We start from the raw sequence: 21255 nt of genomic DNA on the forward strand, positions 1-21255 counted from the left end.
TCATACAGTACTTATCCTTTTGTGTCTGGCTTATTTCACTCAGCATTATATACCCAAGACTCATCCATCTTGTCATGTGTTTCAGGACATCATGTCATCTTGCTGCTGCATAATTTTCCTTCATGTGTATATACCACATTTTCTTAACCCACTTATTTGTTCATGGGCACTTGGATTGTTTCTGTCTTTTGGAAATTGTAAATAATACGGCTATGAACATTGGTGTGCAAATATCTGTTTTGTGTCACTGCTTTCAGCTCTTCTGGATATATACCAAATAGTGGTATTGCCAGGTGATAGGGCAACCCAATATTTAGTTTTCTGAGAAATCACCAGATTGTTTTCCACAGCAGCTGTACCATTATACATTCCCACCAGCAGGGCATAAGTGTCCCAATTTCTCTACATCCTCTCCAACATATGTACTTAACTGTTTGTTTAATTAGAGCCATTCTTATAGGTGTGAGGTGGTATCTCATTGTAGTTTGATCTGCATTTCCCTTATAGCTAATGAAAATGAACATCTCTTCATGTGCTTGCTAGCCATCTGCATTTGCTCTTCAGAAAAGAAAGTCTATTCATATCATTATCCCATTTTATAATTGGGTTGTTTGTTCTTTTGTTTTTCTGTTGTATCATTTTTTATGTGTACAGAATATCAAACATTTATCCCATGTATGATTTCCAAATATTTTCTCCCATTGAGTTCGCTGTCTCTTCACCTTTTGACAACGTCTTTTGAGGCACAAAAACATTTGATTTGGGCGAGTTCCCATATATATATTTTTTTCTTTTGTTGCTTGTGCTTTGGGTGCAATACTTAGGAAGCTACCTCCTATTCCTAGATGTTGAAGATATTTCCCTATGTTTTCTTCTAGGAGCTTTATGGTACTGGTTCTTATATTTAAGTGTCTAATCCACCTTGAGTTAATTTTTATGTAGGGTGTGAGGTAAGGGTCCTCTCTTATTCTTTCGGCTATTGATATCCAGCTCTCCTGTACCCATTTAGTGAAAGGACTATTTTGTCCCAGTTCAGTGGATTTGGGGGCCTTGTTGAAGATCAGTTGACCATAGATTTAGTGGTCTATTTCTGCATCCTCAATTGGATCCCATTGGTCAATACTTCTATCTTTGTGCCAGTACCATGCTGCTTTGTTTTGTTTTTTTTAACTTTTTTATTGTATAGTATAACGTATATACAAAGCAAAGAAAGAAAAAAGCAATAGTTTTCAAAGCACTCTTCAACAAGTAGTTACAGGACAGATCCCAGAGTTTGTCATGGGCTACCATATGATCCTCTCATATTTTTCCTTCTAGCTGCTCCAGGATATAGGAGGCTCGAGGGCTTAAATTTTTTTTATCATCACGAGTGACTTTTTTCCTTCTTTTTTGTGTGAAAAATAACATATATACAAAAAAGCTATACATTTCAAAGCACAGCACAATTAGTTAAAGAACATGTTTCAGAGTTTGACATGGGTTACAATTTCACAATTTTAGGTTTTCATTTCTAGCTGCTCTAAAGTACTGGAGAGTAAAAGAAGTATCAATTTAATGATTCAGCAATCATATTCATTTGTTAAGTCCTATCTTCTCTGTATAACTCCACCATCACCTTTGATCTTTCCATCCCTCTCTTTAAGGGTGTTTGGACTATGGCAATTCTAAATTTTTGATATTGAAAGAGTCTGTCGCTAATATGGGGTAGGGAGATGGAACTATCTGATGTTCTGGAGAGGCTGAGCTAGGTTTCAAGACTTATCTGGACCAAGAACCCATCTGGAGGTTGTAGATTTCTCGAAAGTTACTCTAGCGAATGGAACCCTTGTGGAGTCTTATATATTGCCCTAGGAGTTCTTTAAGATTGGCTGGAATGGTCCTGGTTGGAGTTTGGCAGATTATGATAGGTAGCAAGGCCTAACTGAAGCTTGCATAAAAGCAACCTCTTGACTCTATTTAAACTCTCTCAGATACTGATACTTTATTAATTACACTTCTTTTCCCCCTTTTGGTCAGGATGGCATTGTTGATCCCTGGAAGTCATCTCCCACATCACCAGGGAGATTTTCACTCCTAGATGTCATGTCCCATGTAAGGGGGAGGGCAATGATTTCATTTGCAGAGTTGGGTTTAGAGAGATTGAGACCACATCTGAGCAACAAAAGAGGTCCTCCAGAAGTAACTCTTAGGCATGCCTATAGGTAGCCTAATCTTCTCTGCTACCTACATAAGCTTCACAAGAGTAAGCCTCATGATCGAGGGCATGGCCTATTGATTTGGGTGTCCCAAAAGTTTGACATAGTATCAGGGGATTCCCTGAGTATAAGGTTTAATAGTTCCATATTCTTTCTACCATCCCTCAGGGAGCTTTGCCATACTTTTTGATCATCTGCTCAATATACTCTAAGATGTATCTGGGCATTGCAATAATCTATATGGGACTAAATAACTTCATTCTTATTCTGGGCTCCCTGTGTTTTAATTGTTTAAATGAGCTACACAGATAGGTTGAATTAGATTATGCACTACAGAAAATTTCAGTTCCAGACCAAATAAACCTTTCTTCCATTGGTCTCAAAGAGTATGTGTGGTTCTAAAATATAGACACTGTCTTCCTTACCCATATGTTCTGAATTACTTTAACCCCAACCTGTTCAGCTTTGTTCTTATCTCTAAATATCAGGTTATATATAAACCGCCTCTCAAAATCCGGAAATAATAATCACCACTCCAGATTTAATGTGTCTGCTATAAAAGCCTGCAATCTAGGCCCCTGTTTTAGTATAAGCATTTTGTAAAGGTGACCATCCATTCTTGTTCTTTTGTTTCTGGCTTATTGTGTCTCACCAAATGTCCCACATGTTCATTCACATCATTGCATGCCTCATGACTTTGTTCCTTTTTGTAGCAGCACAACCTTCATTCATAAATATATGCCATCGTTCACCAATCTACTTCTCCATCAGTGCATCCTTTAGCCACCTGCACTCATCAAGGATCATATATACTGTCCAAAGTCCACAATCCATCAACATTCTCAGTTTCAGACAATTTAATTGTTCCCAAGAGAAAGAAAAACCAATAATCACACCCTCACCAAATAGGAAATCTAAACCTCCTCTTAACTCTTGTCCCTACCCCCATTATTTACCTCTGCTGTTGCTGTGGTAGTGCTGATGTTTTCCTTTCAAACATAGCTCATATCACGTAATAACAGTTTTCCCCTGTACCCTGGACTTAAATGCTCTTTCTACAAAAATTATATCTTTGAAGTACTTATTGCAAGAATTAATTCATATTTCTAGTGTTAATCAGTGGAACACATAGGTCTATACAAACCCTTTTCAATCTTGTTCATCATCAATATGGTAATATTACTTATAGACCCACTAGAGAACCACGTTCACTCCTAACTATTCCCTTTTACATTGGAGTTCAACCTCATTAGCCAAATCTCATTAGCTAAAGGTTCACCCATCTCTAGCTTCTATGTATCTCTAAGTCCCCAATATTCTGTATTATAAGCCTCTGATTATATCTTTATGCTAATCATAAAAGTGGAATCATATAGCATCTATCCTTTCATGTCTGGCTAACTTCACTCAGCATTATGTCCTCAAGGCTCATCCATCTTGTCATGTGCTTCAGGAAGTCATTTTGTCTTACTGCTGCATAATATTCCATCGTATGTATATACCACATTTTGTTGATCTACACGTCTGTTGATGGGCATCTGGTTTGTTTCCAACTTTTGGCAATTGTGAATAATGCTGTTATGAACACTGGTGTGCAAATGTCTGCCTGTGTCATTGATTTCAGCTCTTCTGGGTATATGCCAAGTAGTGCTGTTGCTGGGTCATAGGGCAACTCAATATTTAGTTTCCTAAGGAACTGCCAAACAGTCTTCCCTACTGGCTGCACTATTATACATTCCCACCGGCAGTGCATAAGTGTCCCAGTTTCTCTGCGTTCTCTCCAACATTTATATTTTCCATTTTGTTTAATAGCAGCCATTCTTATAAGTGTGAGGTGGTATCTCATTATAGTCTTGATCTGCATTTCCTTTATAGCCAATAAAAACAAACATCTCTCCATGTGCTTTCAGTCATCTGTATTTACTCTTCAGAAAAATGCCTATTCATGTCTTTAGTCCATTTTATAATTGGGTTGTTTGTTCTTTTGTTGTTGAGTTGTGTGATTTCTTTGCATATACAGGATATCAAACCTTTGTCTGATATGTGATTTCCAAATATTTTCTAGTACCATGCTGCTTTGACCCACTGTGGCTTTATAATAAGTTTTAAAATCAGGAAGTATTCATCTTCCCACTTTGTGCCTCTTTTTAAAGATGCTTTTAGCTATTCAGGGTTTCTTTCCCTTCCATGAGTTTGGTAACTAGCTTCTCCAAGTCTTCAAAGTAGGTTGTTAGAATTTTGTTTGGTACTGCATTGAATCTATAGATTAATTTGGGTAGAATTGACATCTTAACTACATTTAACCTTCCTATCCTTGAGCAGGGAATGTCTTTCCATGTATTTAGATCTCGTTTGATTTCTTTTAGCAATGTTATGTAGTTTTCTGTGTAGAAGTCTCTAGTTACGTTTATTCCTAGGTAATTGATTCTTTTAGTTGCTATTTTGAATGGAATTTTTTTCTTAATTGACTCCACAGTTAGGTCATTGTGTGTGTATAGAAACGTTCGATTTTTGCACATTAATTTTATATCCTGCCACGCTGCTGAATTTGTTTATTAGCTCAAGTAATTTTGTTGTAGATTTCTCAGGATTTTCCAAGTATTAGTATCATGTCATTTTCAAATAATTAAAGTTTTGCTTCTTTCTTTCCAATTGGATGCCTTTTATTTCTTTTTCCTGCGTGATTGCTCTAGCTAGAACTTCTAGTACAATGTTGAAATAATAGTGGTGACAGAGGACATCTTTGTCTCATTTCTGATCTTTTAATCTTTCTCCATTGAGTACGATGCTGGCTATGGGTTTTGCATATGTTCCCATTATCATATTCAGAAAGTTTGATTCCTATTATTCTGTTTTTATCAGAAAAAGGATGTTAAATTTTGTTGCATGCTTTTTCCACATCAATCAAGATGATTATGTGCTTTTTCCCCAAAATATAGAACACTTCACAAATTTGCATGCCACCCTTGCACAAGGGCCATGCTCATCGTCTCTGTATCATTCCAATTTTAGAATATGTGCTGCCAAAGCAAACAGAGTTTAATAGTTTTTATTTGCATTTTTATTACTATCAAGGCTGAAGCTTTTTTCACTTTTTTATTGAACAATTACATTTCTTCATTTGTAAGGTAGCTGTTTGTGTATTGTGCCCATATTTCTAGTAGGGTGTTCAACTCTTTCTCAAGGGCAGACATTAAAAATCTTTCTCAGAGATATGTAAAGAACCAAAATTAGAGGAGCAGACTAGATGGAAGAGTCCATTTCCAAATTTATCTTCAATGATATGTTTAAAGGAATAGAATATTTTAGATGGGGAAGAAAGAAGAGATAGAAAATATGGTCACTTTTGTAACCATAATTTAAAGATTTTTTTCACTGTTTCATCATGATGGGTATTATTATTATCACATTTCTCACATGGTGATATGACTTGGTGATTAAAAAACAAGCGCAAAGCCACTTGACTAAAACATTGCAGAATCATAACTTGAATCCAGCTCTATGACACCAAAGTTGTTGCTCCTAATCTCTGGATATATTGAAATCCTCTCCTCCAGGAGCTCCAGGCTAGTGAGAAAGCAATCTATTCATACACAAAATAGTGAGGCAGACAAAGATTGTCTTCAAGTGGCTGGTTTCTGTGTCTGGCACACAGATGAACAGAGGTCTTAGGTACTGCCTCTCCCTGTCCCATCCACCCCCAGTGTCCTGCTGCCTCCAGTGCTGGGTCCCTGACCACAGCACCCCCAGGCTTGACCCCCACTGGTAGGACTCCAAGCTGTGAACTTCCATTTCTCTCCATCACAATGGCTCCAGCCTTTGAACCAAAAGCCTTAGCTTCTAATTTGACTGTTATTAATGAATGCTAATGATTTTGTATAGTATCCATGTGGAAGGCAAGAAGGAGAAAGGTGAAGAGAAAGGGGGAGAAAAAACTGATCAAAGCTTACCAAGTGATAAACATGAATTTGGATTTCTAAGTAGTACCGGAGCTCCTTCCCTAGGAATCCTTCAAAGAAAAAGGTAGCATTGGCCAAAGGCTAAACTGGAGAGAGGAAAACAATCAGGGAGGCCAGGTGGACTTAAGCTGCTGGGGTGCACTGTGTTTCCCCAGTCTGGCTCCATGGTTGACCTTCATCTCCAGGAGAGATGGGTTGGAGGACGGGGGGTGGCGCAATTTAAAACGATGATAAAATATTTTCAATAAGGTTTGCTGGAAGTTACGGGTTTTCTGTCTAACCTTTCTCCTTTTATAATGAGAGATGCTTGTGAGAAATACATGTTACAAGGACCCGAGTGAGTCACAGTATTATCCGGTCTTACAGGGAGGGCCAGAATGAGAGGAGCTCTAGGGCCCTCTCCAGCCAGATGCTTCTGTGATTGTGTCTGGCTTGATCCAAAGGGATGAACTGCTTTCAGAATAGAGAATGAGAAAGGATTAATGATATTGAATTGAATGAAAATATTATTAGTACTAACCCCTTTCATTTTTCTTTAGCTACTCTGCCTTTTCACTCTTTTAAGACACTGTGATATCACAAGGCTATCATGAGGTTAAAATAACCTCCCCCTTAGCGTTTCAAAATAGATAAGATGTGCATTATCCTTTCCATTTAATGGAAGAGGAAACTGAGGCCTGGAGAGGCCCAGGAGCTTGCCCAGAATCCAAATGGGAGACCTGTCCCTTCTCTTCCAGTTGATGCTTCTTATTCTGGATCTGTTGCCTCTCCCCATAAGGCACAGGCTTTTGATCAGAGTGCTTTTTTCCCAAAGCCCCATTGCATTGGACAGACACATTAAAAGCCTTCCCCGGTAGACAAATCCTGGGTAGCTTTCCATTAATAAAGCAAAAATACAAATTAAGCCGTCCTCTTGGTGATTCTGGAACACAACTCACCCCCTCCTCCCTCACCCCCCCCCAGGAATCCACAAACACATTTTTAAATAACAAAAGAAAATTGAGTACCTGATGCAGTTAGCAGTGGCCCCGTGGGGGCTGGGGAGACCAGCAAAAGAGTCTATTATTTTGCACCTGTCCTGCCCAATAGCTCATTGTGCAGCAGTATTTACTTAAAAAGCAGAGGAGGAAATCATTATTTGCTCTTAGTCCTGCAATTCCCACGGCTGTACTCTTTGGAGGAAGTGTTTTATTTTATTTCTTTTTTCCCCTTGTACCATTCCTGAGTTGCAAGAGGTAAAAGTAGCAGTGCCTGGTGCATACGATATGGAGAATCAGTGCAGAGGCCAGGATGGGAGCTTATCATACACCTGCACTGCTTCCTTTCATGTCTGGACAGCGATGAAGGGAAAAGAGTTCAAAGGAAGGGTCCTCTCTCTCTCCCCCCACTCCCCTCACTGCATACGAAAGCTACTTGTATTTTATACATGCATACTATATGTACAGGTATACGTTGAGGATAAAAACATATATACATTGTGTATATACATTGTGCACACATTATATATATGCTTGTGTATATTTGCAAATCTAAACATACATTTTTAATATATACACTTAAAGCACACACACACACACAAATTTGTTCCATTTCCCATCTCACAAATAGAAGCGCTAGTGGAACACTGAAAAACAAGACAAAAACACACAACCTGGAACAGAAAAAAGGAAAAACAAAGCCCCCATTTTAAGTGTTATAAGTAACTTCTAGTTACTAATGCCTCCGCTTCTAAATAGCATGTGTTTCTCCAGCTCGAAATTGGTAGCAATCAACTTTACAAGTGTTGGGGAAAGATTTACTTGCCCAGATGAAAGAAAATCATTTCCTCCTAAATGCCGGTGCCCACCACCAGAAAAGGCAGCCCTCCCCTGCCTGGCGGAGGGGCAGCATGCGGTGAAGGAGCTTGTTTTCTTGAAAAATATAGTCATTGGGCAGGAAAGACAAAAATATGACCAGGCTGGTAGAAATGCTATTGGTGGAGATAATAAGGTGTTGAGAACAGTTATTTAAAAGTGGAGAGAGTGCCGTCTAAAGCTGGGAGAGCAGGGTGGGAAGAGGGATAAATGGCCCTGGGGGAGAGAGAGGTCCAACAGGCCTGGTTGGTTGACCTGTCCTTAGCAATTCTTATGCCTTTTTCCTTCCCCCAGGATGTTAGTGCAGAAAGGAGCCAGCGAGATGATTTCACACCACCCCTTACCTCTTAATGCCCAGAATGGAGAGAAATCAACTTGCCCACGGCACAGAGTAGTTAGAGGTGGACCAGGCTTGCAAGTCCAAGACTTCCAGCTGCATGTGGTCTAATGTTCTTTACACAACACAAATGCTTTCAATATTTGTGTTCTGGGGGCTTGCAGAGAAGACAGAGATAAGCTAGGATCCCACTGAGAAGCTTGGGGTCCCAAACTGGCTTAATTCCAAGCAGCTCTGCTTGTGTTTGTTTTAAGTATCAGCCTTCTCTAAGACAGTCTTTGAGGAAGAGGTTCTGTGACTAGAAAGACATTTTCGTATGATCCACCTCTGGGCAGCTCTTTAGGTCAGCACATCTTTTTCCTGGGCTTCATCCTATTTTCTGTTTGTGGTTTTAGACTTAAACCCCTGACCTTGACTTATTTTTGTGTGTTAGATTGCCAGTTTACCAGATTTTGACCTTTCTGCAAGTTCTTGCTTTCCTGCCCTAACCCTCCATCTTCCCTTGGCCCTTTGGACATTGTGTTCACCACATGCCCCCACGGTGAGAGATAGTCCTCTAAACTTTTACTCTAGTTCACTTCCCCAAGTCACTAAGCTGTCTCAGACTGTCTCGAGTGACTGTCCCCTGCACTGGACTCAAATGGTCTCCTCTACCATTTATCTGCTGCTGAATCCCAAATTTGTTTCTCCCACAGAGATCCCCTATCGAAATTTCAGACTTCAATACATCTTGAATATCTTCACAAGAATACTCTCCATCACAACCTTTCTTATCAAACCTGTTTGCCATTCATGTAGCAGGACTAGCCCCTCGACCAGAGGCTGAGAGCATCAAAGATGCAACCTTCTCCCAAACTAGTCAACTGCCAAATCTTGTCGACTTCACTTTTTTCTCAATTCTGCCATTCCTTTTCCATTTCTACCATCACCACCTGGAGCAGACCCTCACCATTTCACGCCTGGCCCACCATAATAGCCTCCTTCCCTAATGTTCTGGGCTCTATTCTGTCTCACCCATACCTGTTCTCTGCACACATACAAGAATGAGTGACTTGAAAAGGAGATCAGTTCATGCCACTCCCCTGTGACCAGTCCGAGACCCTTACCATGGCCTGACAACCAAAGTGCTCCATGATCAAACCCCTGCCTACCTCTCCAGCCTCCTCTCTCACCCCACCCTACCTGGAATTTCCACTCCAGCAAATCAAACCACATGCAGATTCAGGCATCATGGTGCTTCTTCCTACCCAGACTTTGTTTCGGCTGTTCCTTCTTCCTGGCACATCCTTCCTACCACATTCTTTTCTTCTAGCTAACTTGAACTCTTCTTTTAAGTCTTTGCCATTAAGCCTTCACTGTCCCTCTGCCCCACACACAGATGCCCCTCCCTTCGGATCTCCTGGAAACCTGTGCCTGCCTATCTCTATTCATTCATCAGTCACTCATTCAATCAATATTTATCGATTACCTACTGTTTGCCAGACATACCCTGTCATTGGGGACACAGCAGTGACTACAACAAAGGGAAACCCCTGTCTCTTGGATATTAAATTCTACTGGGTGAGAAAGAAAGAAACAAATATGTAAGTGATATGTTTAGTACTTTAGAGTGCAGTAAGTACCACAGAGAAAAATAAAACAAGGAAGGAAAAAAAGAAGAGTAGTGAGCAAGGCTGCAATTTATATAAGGTAGCCAAGGAGAAGGTGACCTTTGAAAAGATCCAAGGTCTGAGAGGGAGTGAGCTGTGCAGATTTCTGGCTGAATTGCATTTCAGACAAAGGGTATAGAAAGTGCAAAGGTACTGAGGTGGACGTGTGCTTGGCATCTTTGAAAAATAGCAAAATGCCAATGTAGACGGAGAGAAACAAATAGGAGATGATATCAAAGAGGCAATTATGGCCCTGGAAGGGAAGATCATGTTTAGTCCTGGTCATTGTTGGTCACTGTAAAAACGATGACTTGCTCTGAATGAGATGGGAACAGTTGGTCTGATTTACATTTTAACCAGATTCCTCTGACTGTACTGTTGAAAACAGATCACAGGGCGGAAGGGCAAAACTGGGAGACAAATTAGGAGTCTATAGAAATAATTTAGGCAAGAAATTATGTTGGCTTGGATCAGGGATTTGCCAAGGGAATTGATGAGAAGCAATTATTATGGGTATATTTTGAGGTAGAAGTGAGAGGATTTCTTTACTTAATAAATTAATTGATTGATTATTGAATTAATCCCTATTATTTAAAAGTCAAAGCATCGTATTTAGAGTAGAAACAGGGATGGAGAAAGATCGAAGGCTAAGTCAGACACAGTTCACAGTTCCTTGCTATCTAAAACCTTAAAATCTAAGAGCGGCTAATAAGGCAAATACACATATATGTCACATGACACTAAACAAATAGTGGGGTAAGCCTCCTTATCATCAGGACACACTGGGTACTGTAACAAATGACCCCAGCACGAAGAAGTTACTTACTCAAATGTATTTCTTCCTCCCTTCACAGTCCAGTGTGGGTTGGCATGGGGCAGGGAGGTTGGTGCTGTCTTCAACAGGTCGATCAGAGCCCTAAGGTCCTCACATCCAGCAGAGGGGTCATCCCTTTCTGCAACCTCTGCTTACTTCACCATATTTTTTTCATATTTACAGAAAGTTTATTTTCTTTGAAAAATAACTGAAACATTGTAATTTATGGTGATTTTTAAAATGTTTATTGAGATACATTCAGACACCATACAGTCCATCCAAAGTATATAATCAATTGTTCACAGTGTCATCACATAGTTCTGCATTCATCACTATGATCACTTTTTAGAACATTTTCATTATTCCATAAAAAGGAATAAAAGGAAAAAAGGAAACCCCAAACATCCCATAGTCCTTACCCTCCTTATTGAGCATCAATATTTCACTCTACCCAAGTTTAAGATTTAACACATACTGTTAAATCTTAACTTACCTTAATTGGGTAGGTTAATTAAGACAGTGGGGTGCTGTCAGAGATTGATGTACAGATCAGTGGAAAAGAACAAAACATCCAGAAGTAGGTCCATGCAAACATGGGCAACTGATTTTTTTTTTTTTGGCAATAGTTATGCAATCATTATCAAAGACCTAGGCTACAGGATTACAATCTGACAACTTCAGGTATATTCTTATGGTTATTCTAAAACACTAGACACTAAAAAGAAGTATCTATATAGTGAGTCAGTAGTCACAGTCATTTATTAAATCCTAATTTCTCAGTTACACTTCCTCCCCCTCATTTGATCATTCTCTCAATTATCAGGGATATCTGAACCATGACCATTTTAACTTCTTCTTGAAGGAAAGGGGTGTTGACCTTATGGGCTAGAGGAATGAAACTGGTTGATGTTCTTGAAGAGACTGGGACCTCTGGGTTTCAGGGCTTATCTGGGATAGAAACAATCTGGAGCTCTTAGGTTTCTGAAAAAATAAACTTACTAAGAAAAACTTTATAAAGACTTAGATAGAGTGAAATCCCTAGGATTTTCAGGTATACTGTTGGTTGGACCTTGGCTTACCATGGTAGTTTGCAATATTTGGTGAAAGCTTGCATAGACTAACCTCCAGAATGACCTCTCAGCGCTATGTGAAATCTCGTAGCCACTGAAATTTTATTTTGTTCCATTACCTTTCCCTCATTTGGTAAAGAAGGCATTCTCAATCCCATGATGCCAAAGCCAGACTCATCCCTGGGAATCATGTCCCACACGGGGGAGAGGGTAGTGAATTTATTTGCATAGCTGACTTAGGGAGGAAGGCCACATCTGAACAACAAAAGAGGCTCTCTGAGGGTGACTCTTAAGCATAATTACAAGCAGACCTAGCTTTGTCATTGCAGAAATAAGTTTCAAAAGGAAAAACCTCAAGATTGAGAGCTTGGCTTATTAAATTGGGAGTATCTAACACTTGAGAAAATATCAGAAATTCCCCCAAGTAGAGAAGTTTAGTAGTTCCACGTTTTTCCCAGTCCTTCAGTCCTTGAATGATACTTTGCAAATACTTTTTTATTTTCTCACCAAAATACTCTGGAATGTATCTGGCTAGTACATTAACCTGTGCTGAATAGTAAGGTCTCGTTTTCTATTATAAGTTCCATGTAATTAGGTTGTTTAAATAAATTGACCAGACAGGATAAATTAGATAGTGTGCTACAGAAAATTTAAATTTTGAACCAAATAAATATTTTTCTTTGGTCTCACACAGAAGTTGAAGTTTTAAAATGCAGACAATATCATCCTTTACCCTGTATTCTGATTTACCTTATTTCTAACCAGGTCCATTTCATTCATATCTCTAATTGAAGTTTGCTCTCTTTTTCAGCTTCTTCAACAGTTGCTGTATTGAGTAATGGTGATTTTTAGAGCTGCAGAACTCTAATTCAGATGTCACACAGTATCCAAAGTTCTAGGGAACTACCAGATTATACACAAAGAGCACAGCATCTCAGAATTTTTAAGTAACAGTTAAAATTCAGGAATAGATGTGATTGCTGTAAGCACTTACAATCTAGGAACCTTTAAAATGAGCCTTATTTTAACATTCTGTACACCTTAATCAGAGATTGCCCAATCTCCGCCCACTTTTTATCCTCTGATAATCTAAGCTCTCAAATTTAATTCTCAGAGATTGCTCATTATATTTAGTTTATATTAGTGAGACATACGTTATTTGTCCTTTTGTTTCTGGTTTATTTGACTCAACATAATGTCCTCAAGGTTCATACACCTAGTTGCATGCCACATGATTTCATTCCTTCCTGCAGCCACTTAATATTCCATTGTTTGTATATAACATAGTTTGCCCTTCTGTACCTTTAAAAAGGCCACCTCCATCCATTGTAAATCATGAATAATGCTTCCATAAACACCAGTGTGCAAATGCCTATTCACATCCCAACTTTCAGTTCTTCCAAGTCATTATCTAATAACAGGGTTTCAGGATCATATGGCAACCCTATACTTAGTCTCCTGCGGAACCACCACACTTTCCTCCAGAGGGGCTGTACCATTCCACTTCCCTATCAACAGTGACTAGGTATACCTCTCTCTCCACATCTTCTCCAGCACTTGTATCCTTCTGTTTATTCTTTAAACAGTTTTTTTCACACATCATAAAATCCACTCTAAGTAAACGATCAATAGTTCCCAATATAATCACACGGTTATGCGTTCACCACCACAATCTATATGAGAACATTTCTATTTTTTTCAGCACAAAACGTAGGAAAAGAGAAAAAAAAAAAGGAAAAACAACAGCAAGAATCCCGTACCCCATCCTTATATCACCCTCTTATTCTCCGTAGACCCTAGTTTGCATTATTTGTAATTTTTCCATGTACCATCTTTTTTTTTTTTGCATGGGCAGGCACTGGGAATAGAACTTGGGTCTCCTGCATGGCAGGCAAGAACCCTGTCTGCTGAGCTACCATGACCCATCCACCATCCCATTTTTAACACCTTGCAGTGGTAACATTCAATTGTTCTCCTTCAAGTGAAAACTTTCTTATATTTGTGCATTTAATCACCATCACTGTCCACTCTAGGTTTCACAATGTTATAGAGTCCCTGTTTTTATCCTCTATTTTTCTTTCTGATGTCCATAGCCTTCCTCTTTTAACCATACTCACACTAGGCTTTGTTCATTATAATTATTGTGTTACCATCACACAGTTTTGTGCTATCCATTTCTGGATCTTTACAATCAATCCTGTTGAATGTTCTGTACTCCTTCAGCATCAAGTGCCCCATCTCTACCTTCTTCCTATCTCATGATAACCTATGTTCTCAATTTCAACTCTCAGTTGTCTTATTATAGTTAGTTCATAATAGTGAGGCCATAGAACTTTTCCATTTGTTTCTGGCTTATTTCGCTCAACATAAGGTCCTCAAAGTTCATCCATGTTGTTGCATGCATTATGACTTTATTCTGTCTTATAGCTGCATAATATTCCATTGCACATATATACCACAGTTTATTTATTCACTCTTCTACTGATGGGCATTTGAGCTATTTTCATCTCTGGGAAGTCATGAATAATACTTCTATAAATATCAATGTACAATTGTTATTACTTTCCCTGCTTTCAGTTCCTCCAAGTACATACTTAGAAATTGGATTGCTGAATCATTTCTCAGTTTTATACTTAGCCCCCTGAGGAACTGCCAAACTGCCTTCCAGAGTAGTTGCACCATTCTACGTTCTAACCAATGGTGAATGAGAGTGCCTATTTCTCCACATTCTCTCCAGCACTTGTAGTTTTGTCTTTTGCTTTTATTTTTTAATAATGGCCATTCTAATAGGGGTGAGATAATATCTCATTGTGGTTAATGATATGCATTTCCCTAGTAGCCAGTTAAGTTGAGCATCTTTTCATATGCATTTTAGCCATTAATATTGCCTCTTTGGAAAATGTCTATCCATGTCTTTTGCTCATTTTTTGAGTTGTTTGTCTTTTTGTTTTGAGTTGTAGGATCTTTTTATATATTTTGGATAGTAAACCCTTATGTGATATATACTTTCAAATATTGTCTTAATTGCATAGTCTGCCTTTTTATTTTCCTGACAAAGTCCTTTGACATGCAAAAGTATTACATTTTGAAGAGATAACATTTATCTATTTCTTTTTTCATTGCTTGTGCTTTGGGTGTAAGGTCTAGGAATCATCTCTTATCATAGGATCTTTAAGATAGTTCCCTACATTTTCTTATAACATTTTTCTTCTAAAAATTTAGCTCTAATATTTAGGTCTTTGATCCATTTTAAGTTAATATTTGTATAAGTTGTGAGAAAGGGGTCTTCTTTCATTCTTTTATATATGATTACCCAGTTCTCCAAGCACTATTTGTTGAAGAGACTGCTCTATCCCAGCTGAGTCAACTTGACCACCTTACCAAAGATCAATTATCTGTAGATGAGAGGGTCCACTTCTGAACATTTAGTTCTGTTCCATTGTTCAGTATATCTATCTTTATGCCAGTACCATTCTGTTTTGAACACTGTATCTTCTCAATGTGCTTTAAAGTCAGATAGTGTGAGACATCTCACTTCATTCCTCTTTCTCAAGATATTTTTTTAGCCATTCAGGGCCCCCTGGCATTCCAAATAAATTTGATTATTGGTTTTTCTATATCTCCAAAGTAAGTTGTTGGGCTTTTAGTTGATGTTGCTTTGAATCTATAAATCAATTTGGGGAGAATTGACATCTTAATTATATTTAGTCTTCCAATCCATGAATATGGTATGTCCTTCCATTTATTTAGATCTTCTTTGATGCCTTTTTATAATTTCTTATAATTTTCTGTGTATAAGGCTTTGGTTAAATTTATTCCTAAATATTTGGTTACTATTGTAAATAGAATTTTTTCTTGATTTCCTCCTCAGATTGCTCATTAGTAGTGTGTAAAAACACTACTGATATTGGGTGTTGATCTTGTACCCTTCCACTTTGCTGTAATCATTTATTAGCTCTAGCAGCTTTGCTGTAGAATTTTCAGGATTTTCTACACATAATATCATTTTGTCTACAGTGAGAGTTTTACTTCTTCCTTTCTAATTTGAGTGCCTTTTATTTTTTTTGTCTTGTCTAATTGCTCTGGCTAGAACTTCCAGCACAATGCTGAATAACAATGGTGACAGTGGGCATCCTTGTCTTGCTCCTGATCTTAGGGGGGAAGCTTTCCGACTTTTCCCATTGAGTATGATAATAGCTGTGGGTTTTTCACATATTCCCTTCATCATGTTGAGGAAGTTTCCTTCTATTCCTATCCTTTGAAGTGTCTTCATCAAAAAAAGATGTTGAATTTTTCAAATGCCTTTTCTGCATGAATTGAAATAATCATGTGGTTTTTCCACTTTGATTTTTTTGATGTGGCTTATTATGTTGATTGATTTTCTATGTTGAACTAGCCCTGCTTTCCTGGAATAAATCCCATTTGTCATAATGTATAATTCTTTTAATGTGCTGCTGGATCTGATTTGCTAGTATTTTTTTTTTTTAAGAATTTTTGCATCTATATTCATTAAAGAGATTGGTCTGTAATTTTCTTTTCTTGTAGTATTTTTTCCTGGTTTAAAGGTATTAGGGTGATGGTGGCTTTATAGAATGAGTTAGGTAGCTTTACCTCCTCTTCAAATTTTTTTGAAGCATTTGAGCAGGATTGGTACTAATTCTTTCTTAATTGCTTAGTAGAATTCACATGTGAAGCCATCTGGTCCTGGACTTTTCTTTGTTGGGAAATTTTTGATGACTGAGCCAATCTCTTTACTTGTGATTGGTTTGTTGAGGTCATCTATTTTTCTCAAGTCAATGTTGGTTGTACAAACTTTTTTAGGAAGTTGTCCATTTTGTCTGTTTATTAGCATATAGTTGTTTATAGTATGCTCTCATTATCTCCTTTATTTCTGTGGAGTCAGTAGTTATGTTTCCTCTCCCATTTCTGATTTTATTTAAGTCCTCTCTCTCTCTCTCTCTCTCTTTCTCTCTCTCTCTTATTCTCACTCTTGCTCTCTCACTCTCTCGCACTCTCTCTCATCAGCCTAGCTAAGGGTCAATTGATTTTATTGATTGTCTCAAAGAACCAATTTCTGGTTTTGTTGTTTCTCTCTATTGTTTACATGTTCTTAATTTCAGATATTTCAACTCTAATCTTTGTTATTTCTTTCCTTCTGTTTGCTTTGGGGTTAGTTTGCTGTTCTTTCTCTAGTTCCTCCAGGTGAGCAGTTAAGTCTTTGATGTTTGCTCTTTCTTTTTTTTTTAATTTTTTAAAAAATTTATTTAATGTAATTTTCTTTAGAGAAATATCTATTTTTGAAATTTCTAATTTAAAAATATTTGATAAATCAGGGAAGCATTTTTTTCCAAGTAGGCAAGCAGAAAATTTATTAATCACACATATAGAAGGGCATGCGGGCACTCTCGCAAGAAAAGAGGTAAGAAGTGAGAGGCCCTAGCACTATGGAGCCATCTGCTTTCTTTTAAAAAAAATTTTTGTTGTATAATATAGCATATGTACAAAGCCAATAAAGAAAAAAGCAATGATTTTCAAAGCACTCTTTAACAAGTAGTTACAGAACAGATCCCAGATTTTCTCAGGGGCTACCATTATGTCCTCTAAGATTTTCCTTCTAGTGCTCTAGAACACTGGAAGCTAGAAAGAATACATATATATTTAATCATCACAATCGACTTCTTTGTTATTTTTTTTGTGAAAAATAACATATATACAAAAACCAGTAAATTTCTAAGCACATCACAAAAATTAGCTGTAGAAAAGATTTCAGAGTTTGGCATGGGTTACAATTCCACACTTTTAGATTTTTCATCTAGCTGCTCTAAGATACTGGAAACTAAAAGAAATAGCAATATAATGATTCAGTACTTACACCCACCTGCTAAACCCTACTTTCTCTGTATAACTCCACCATCATCTCTGATATTTCTCCAACTCTTTAAGGGTATTTGGGCCAAGGCCATTCTAACATTTTCATGTTGGAAGATGCTATTGATAATATGGGGTAGGGGGATGGAACTAGTTGATGTTTTTGGGAGGCTGGCCCCTCTGCATTTCAGGACTTATCTGGTCCAAGGACCCATCTGGAGAATGTAGGTTTCTGGAAAGATGTTCTAGTGCATGAAACATTTGCACAATCTTATATAACACCCTAGGTATTATTTATGTTGGCAAGCATGGTTTTGGTTGGGGTTTGGCAAGTTATGGTAGGTAGCGATGAGTAACTGAAGCTTGCATAAGAATGACCTCCAGAGTAGCCTCTCAACTTTATTTGAACTCTCTCAGCCACTGATACCTTATTTGTTACACTTCTTTTACCTCTTTTGGTCAGGATGGCATTATTGATCCCACAATGCCAGGGCCAGACTCACCCCTGGGAGTCATCTCCCAGCCACCAGGGAGACTTTCACCCCTGGATGTCATGTTCCACATGGGGGGATGGGAGGAGGGTAATGACTTCACTTGCAGAGTTGGGCTTAGAGAGAGTGAGGCCACATCTGAGCAACAAAAGAGGTCCTCCTTAAATAGCTTGTAGGCATACATAAAGGTAGGCTAAGTTTTTCCACCACATACGTAAGTTTTACAAGAGTAAACTCAAGATCAAGGGCTTGGCCTAATGATTTGGGTATTCCTAATGTTTGACACAGCATGAGGGGTTTCCCTGGTGATGAAGCTTAATAGTTCCATACTTTTTCTCACTCCCTCAAGGAACTTTGTCAATATTTTTTGATTATCTGCTTAATATATCCTGAGATATATCTAGGCATTGCATTGAGCAATACAGGATTAAAGGCCCTCATTCTTATTCTAGGCTTCCTGTATTTAGATTGTTGATCTATCCAGACAGTCTGAGGTAGATTGTGTGCTACAGAAAATTTAGGGTTTGGATAAAATAAACCTTTCTTCCTTTGCTCTCATAGAGTAGATAAGGTTCTATAATACAGACAATGTCTTCCATACCCCTGGGTTCTGAATTACCTTAATCCTGACATGACTGGCTTCATTCTTACCTCTAAATACCAGGTTATACATATATAAAGCAACCTCTCAAAATCCAGAAAGAATAATTACCATTCCAGACTAAATGTGACTGTACAAGAGCTTACAATCTAGGCCCCTGTCTTCTTATAAGTATTTTCTAAATGAGACCATACAATAATTGCTCTTTTGTTACTGGCATATTATGCTTCACCAAACGTCTCAGAGGTTCTTTCACAATGTTGCATGCCTTACAACTATGCTCCTTTTTTGTAGCCGCACAATATTTGATCATATGCATACACCATTGTTTGCCAATCTATTTCCCAGTCTCCTTCAGCCACCTCCATTCATTAGGCATCGTGTATAAAGTCCAAAGTCAACAGTCCATCAACACTCTTAATTTTAGATATTTTTATGTTCCCAAGAGAATAATAACCCATAAACACACCCTCACCAAATAGAAAATCCAAATCTCCTCTCAACTCTTGTCCCTCCCCCCATTATTTACTCCTGGTACTGCTGTGGTACTGTTGGTGTTTTCCTGTTAAACATAGTCCATAGCATACAATAGCAGTTTTCCCCCATACCCTGAACTTATACACTCTTTGTACAAGATTCCTACCTTTGATGTAATTCATACAAGAACTTATTTCTATTTCTAGTGTTAATCAGAGGGACACATGGGTCTATACAACCCCTTTCAATCACGTTCACCTTCAAAATGGTAATATTACTTATAGACCCACTAGTGAACTGCCTTCACCTATTACTAGGTCTTGAAGATGTTCCCTTACATTTTCTTCTAGGAGCTGTACAGTACTAGCTCTTATACTTAGGTGTCTGATTCACTTTGAGTTAATTTTTGTATAGGGTATAAGGTAAGGTCCCACTTTCATTCTTTTCATTATTGACATCCGGTTCTCCCATGTCTACATATTGAAAGGACTATTTTGTCCCAGTTCAGTGGATTTGGGAGCCTTGTTGAAGATCAGTTGACCTAGATTTAGTGGTCTATTTCTGTGCTCTCGATTCAATTCCATTGGTTAATACTTCTATCTTTGTGCCAGTATCATGTTGTTTTGACCACTGTGGCTTTATAATAAGTTTCAAAATCAGGAAATGTTAATCTTTCCACTTCATTCTTCTTTTCTAGGATGTGTTTTTAGCTATTCAGGTCTCCTTGCCTTCCAGATGAATTTAGTAAACAGCTTTTCCAAGTCTTCAAAGTAGCTTGTCGGAATTTTGATTGAAACTCTGTCAAATCTGTAGACAAATTTGGGTAGAATTGTCATCTTAACTATATTTAACCTTCCTATCCAGCTGTCTTTCCATCTGTTTAGAAAGGGAATGTCTTTCTACCTGTTTAGATCTTCTTTGATTTCTTTTAGCAATGTTATGTAGTTTCTATGTACCAGTCCTTTACATCCCTACTTAAGTTCATTCCTAGGTACTTGATTCTTTTGATTACTATTTTGAATGAATGTTTTCCTCAATTGACTCCACAGTTAGGTCATTGTTTCTGCATAGAAACATTACTGATTTTTGCACATTAATTATATATCCTTCCACCTTGCTGAATTTGTTTATTAGCTCAAGTAACTTTGTTGTAGATGTCTCAGGATTTTCCAAGTTGCATTAGTTAGGGTTCTCTAGAGAAACAGAATCAACAGGAAATATTCATAAATATAAAGTTTATAAAGGTGTCTCATGTAACCGTGTGAACATAGGGTACAAAATCTGTAGGGCAGGCTGTGAAACTGACGATTCCGATGGAGGGTCTGGACAAACTCCACAGGAGGGGTTCACCGACCAAAACAGGAAGAGAGCCTGTCTCTTTTGAATCCTCCTTAAAAGGCTTCCAGTGATTAGATTTAGCATCACTCATTAAATTCCTCTTGGCTGATTACAAATGGAATCAGCTGTGGATATAGCCAATGTGATCATGGTTTAATTCTATGAAATGTCCTCATAGCAAAAGACAGGCCAACACTTGCCCAACCAGACAAACAGGTACCACGACCTGGCCAAGTTCACACATGAACCTGACCATGACACTCAACCCCTTGTCAACTTGGCAGCCATACTCATCACCTTGAACCATACCTAATTTCTAAACAGAAAACAATGAAAGACACATTTTTTTTTCTCACCAAACAATACTCAACTGTCCTGCATATAACCGGAAGCACATTAAATCTCTCCAGAATAGGGTGCAAGTCCTTGGGCAATATTCATTCTTAAAATTGATATCTTACAACTTAAATAATATAACATGTACAAAACAACATTACAGTCCTCGTTTCTGTAATTGATCATGTGGTTGTAGTTCATATTTATCACTACCTTCTTCCACTACCCATTCCATGTTCCCTTTACCCTCAGCAAGCACTTCAGCTG

At 38.1% G+C, this 21255-nt stretch overlaps 1 non-coding gene across 1 annotated transcript; it reads right to left on the reverse strand.

Moving 5' to 3' along the window:
• Positions 1–5124: 5124 nt before the first annotated feature.
• On the reverse strand, positions 5125–5227 carry LOC143645353 (U6 spliceosomal RNA). The gene has a single exon (XR_013157074.1). It is a non-coding gene; the product is annotated as a U6 spliceosomal RNA (small nuclear RNA).
• Positions 5228–21255: the final 16028 nt, after the last annotated feature.

Source organism: Tamandua tetradactyla, chromosome 8 (genome assembly GCF_023851605.1).
Source record: "Tamandua tetradactyla isolate mTamTet1 chromosome 8, mTamTet1.pri, whole genome shotgun sequence".
NCBI lineage: Eukaryota > Metazoa > Chordata > Mammalia > Pilosa > Myrmecophagidae > Tamandua > Tamandua tetradactyla.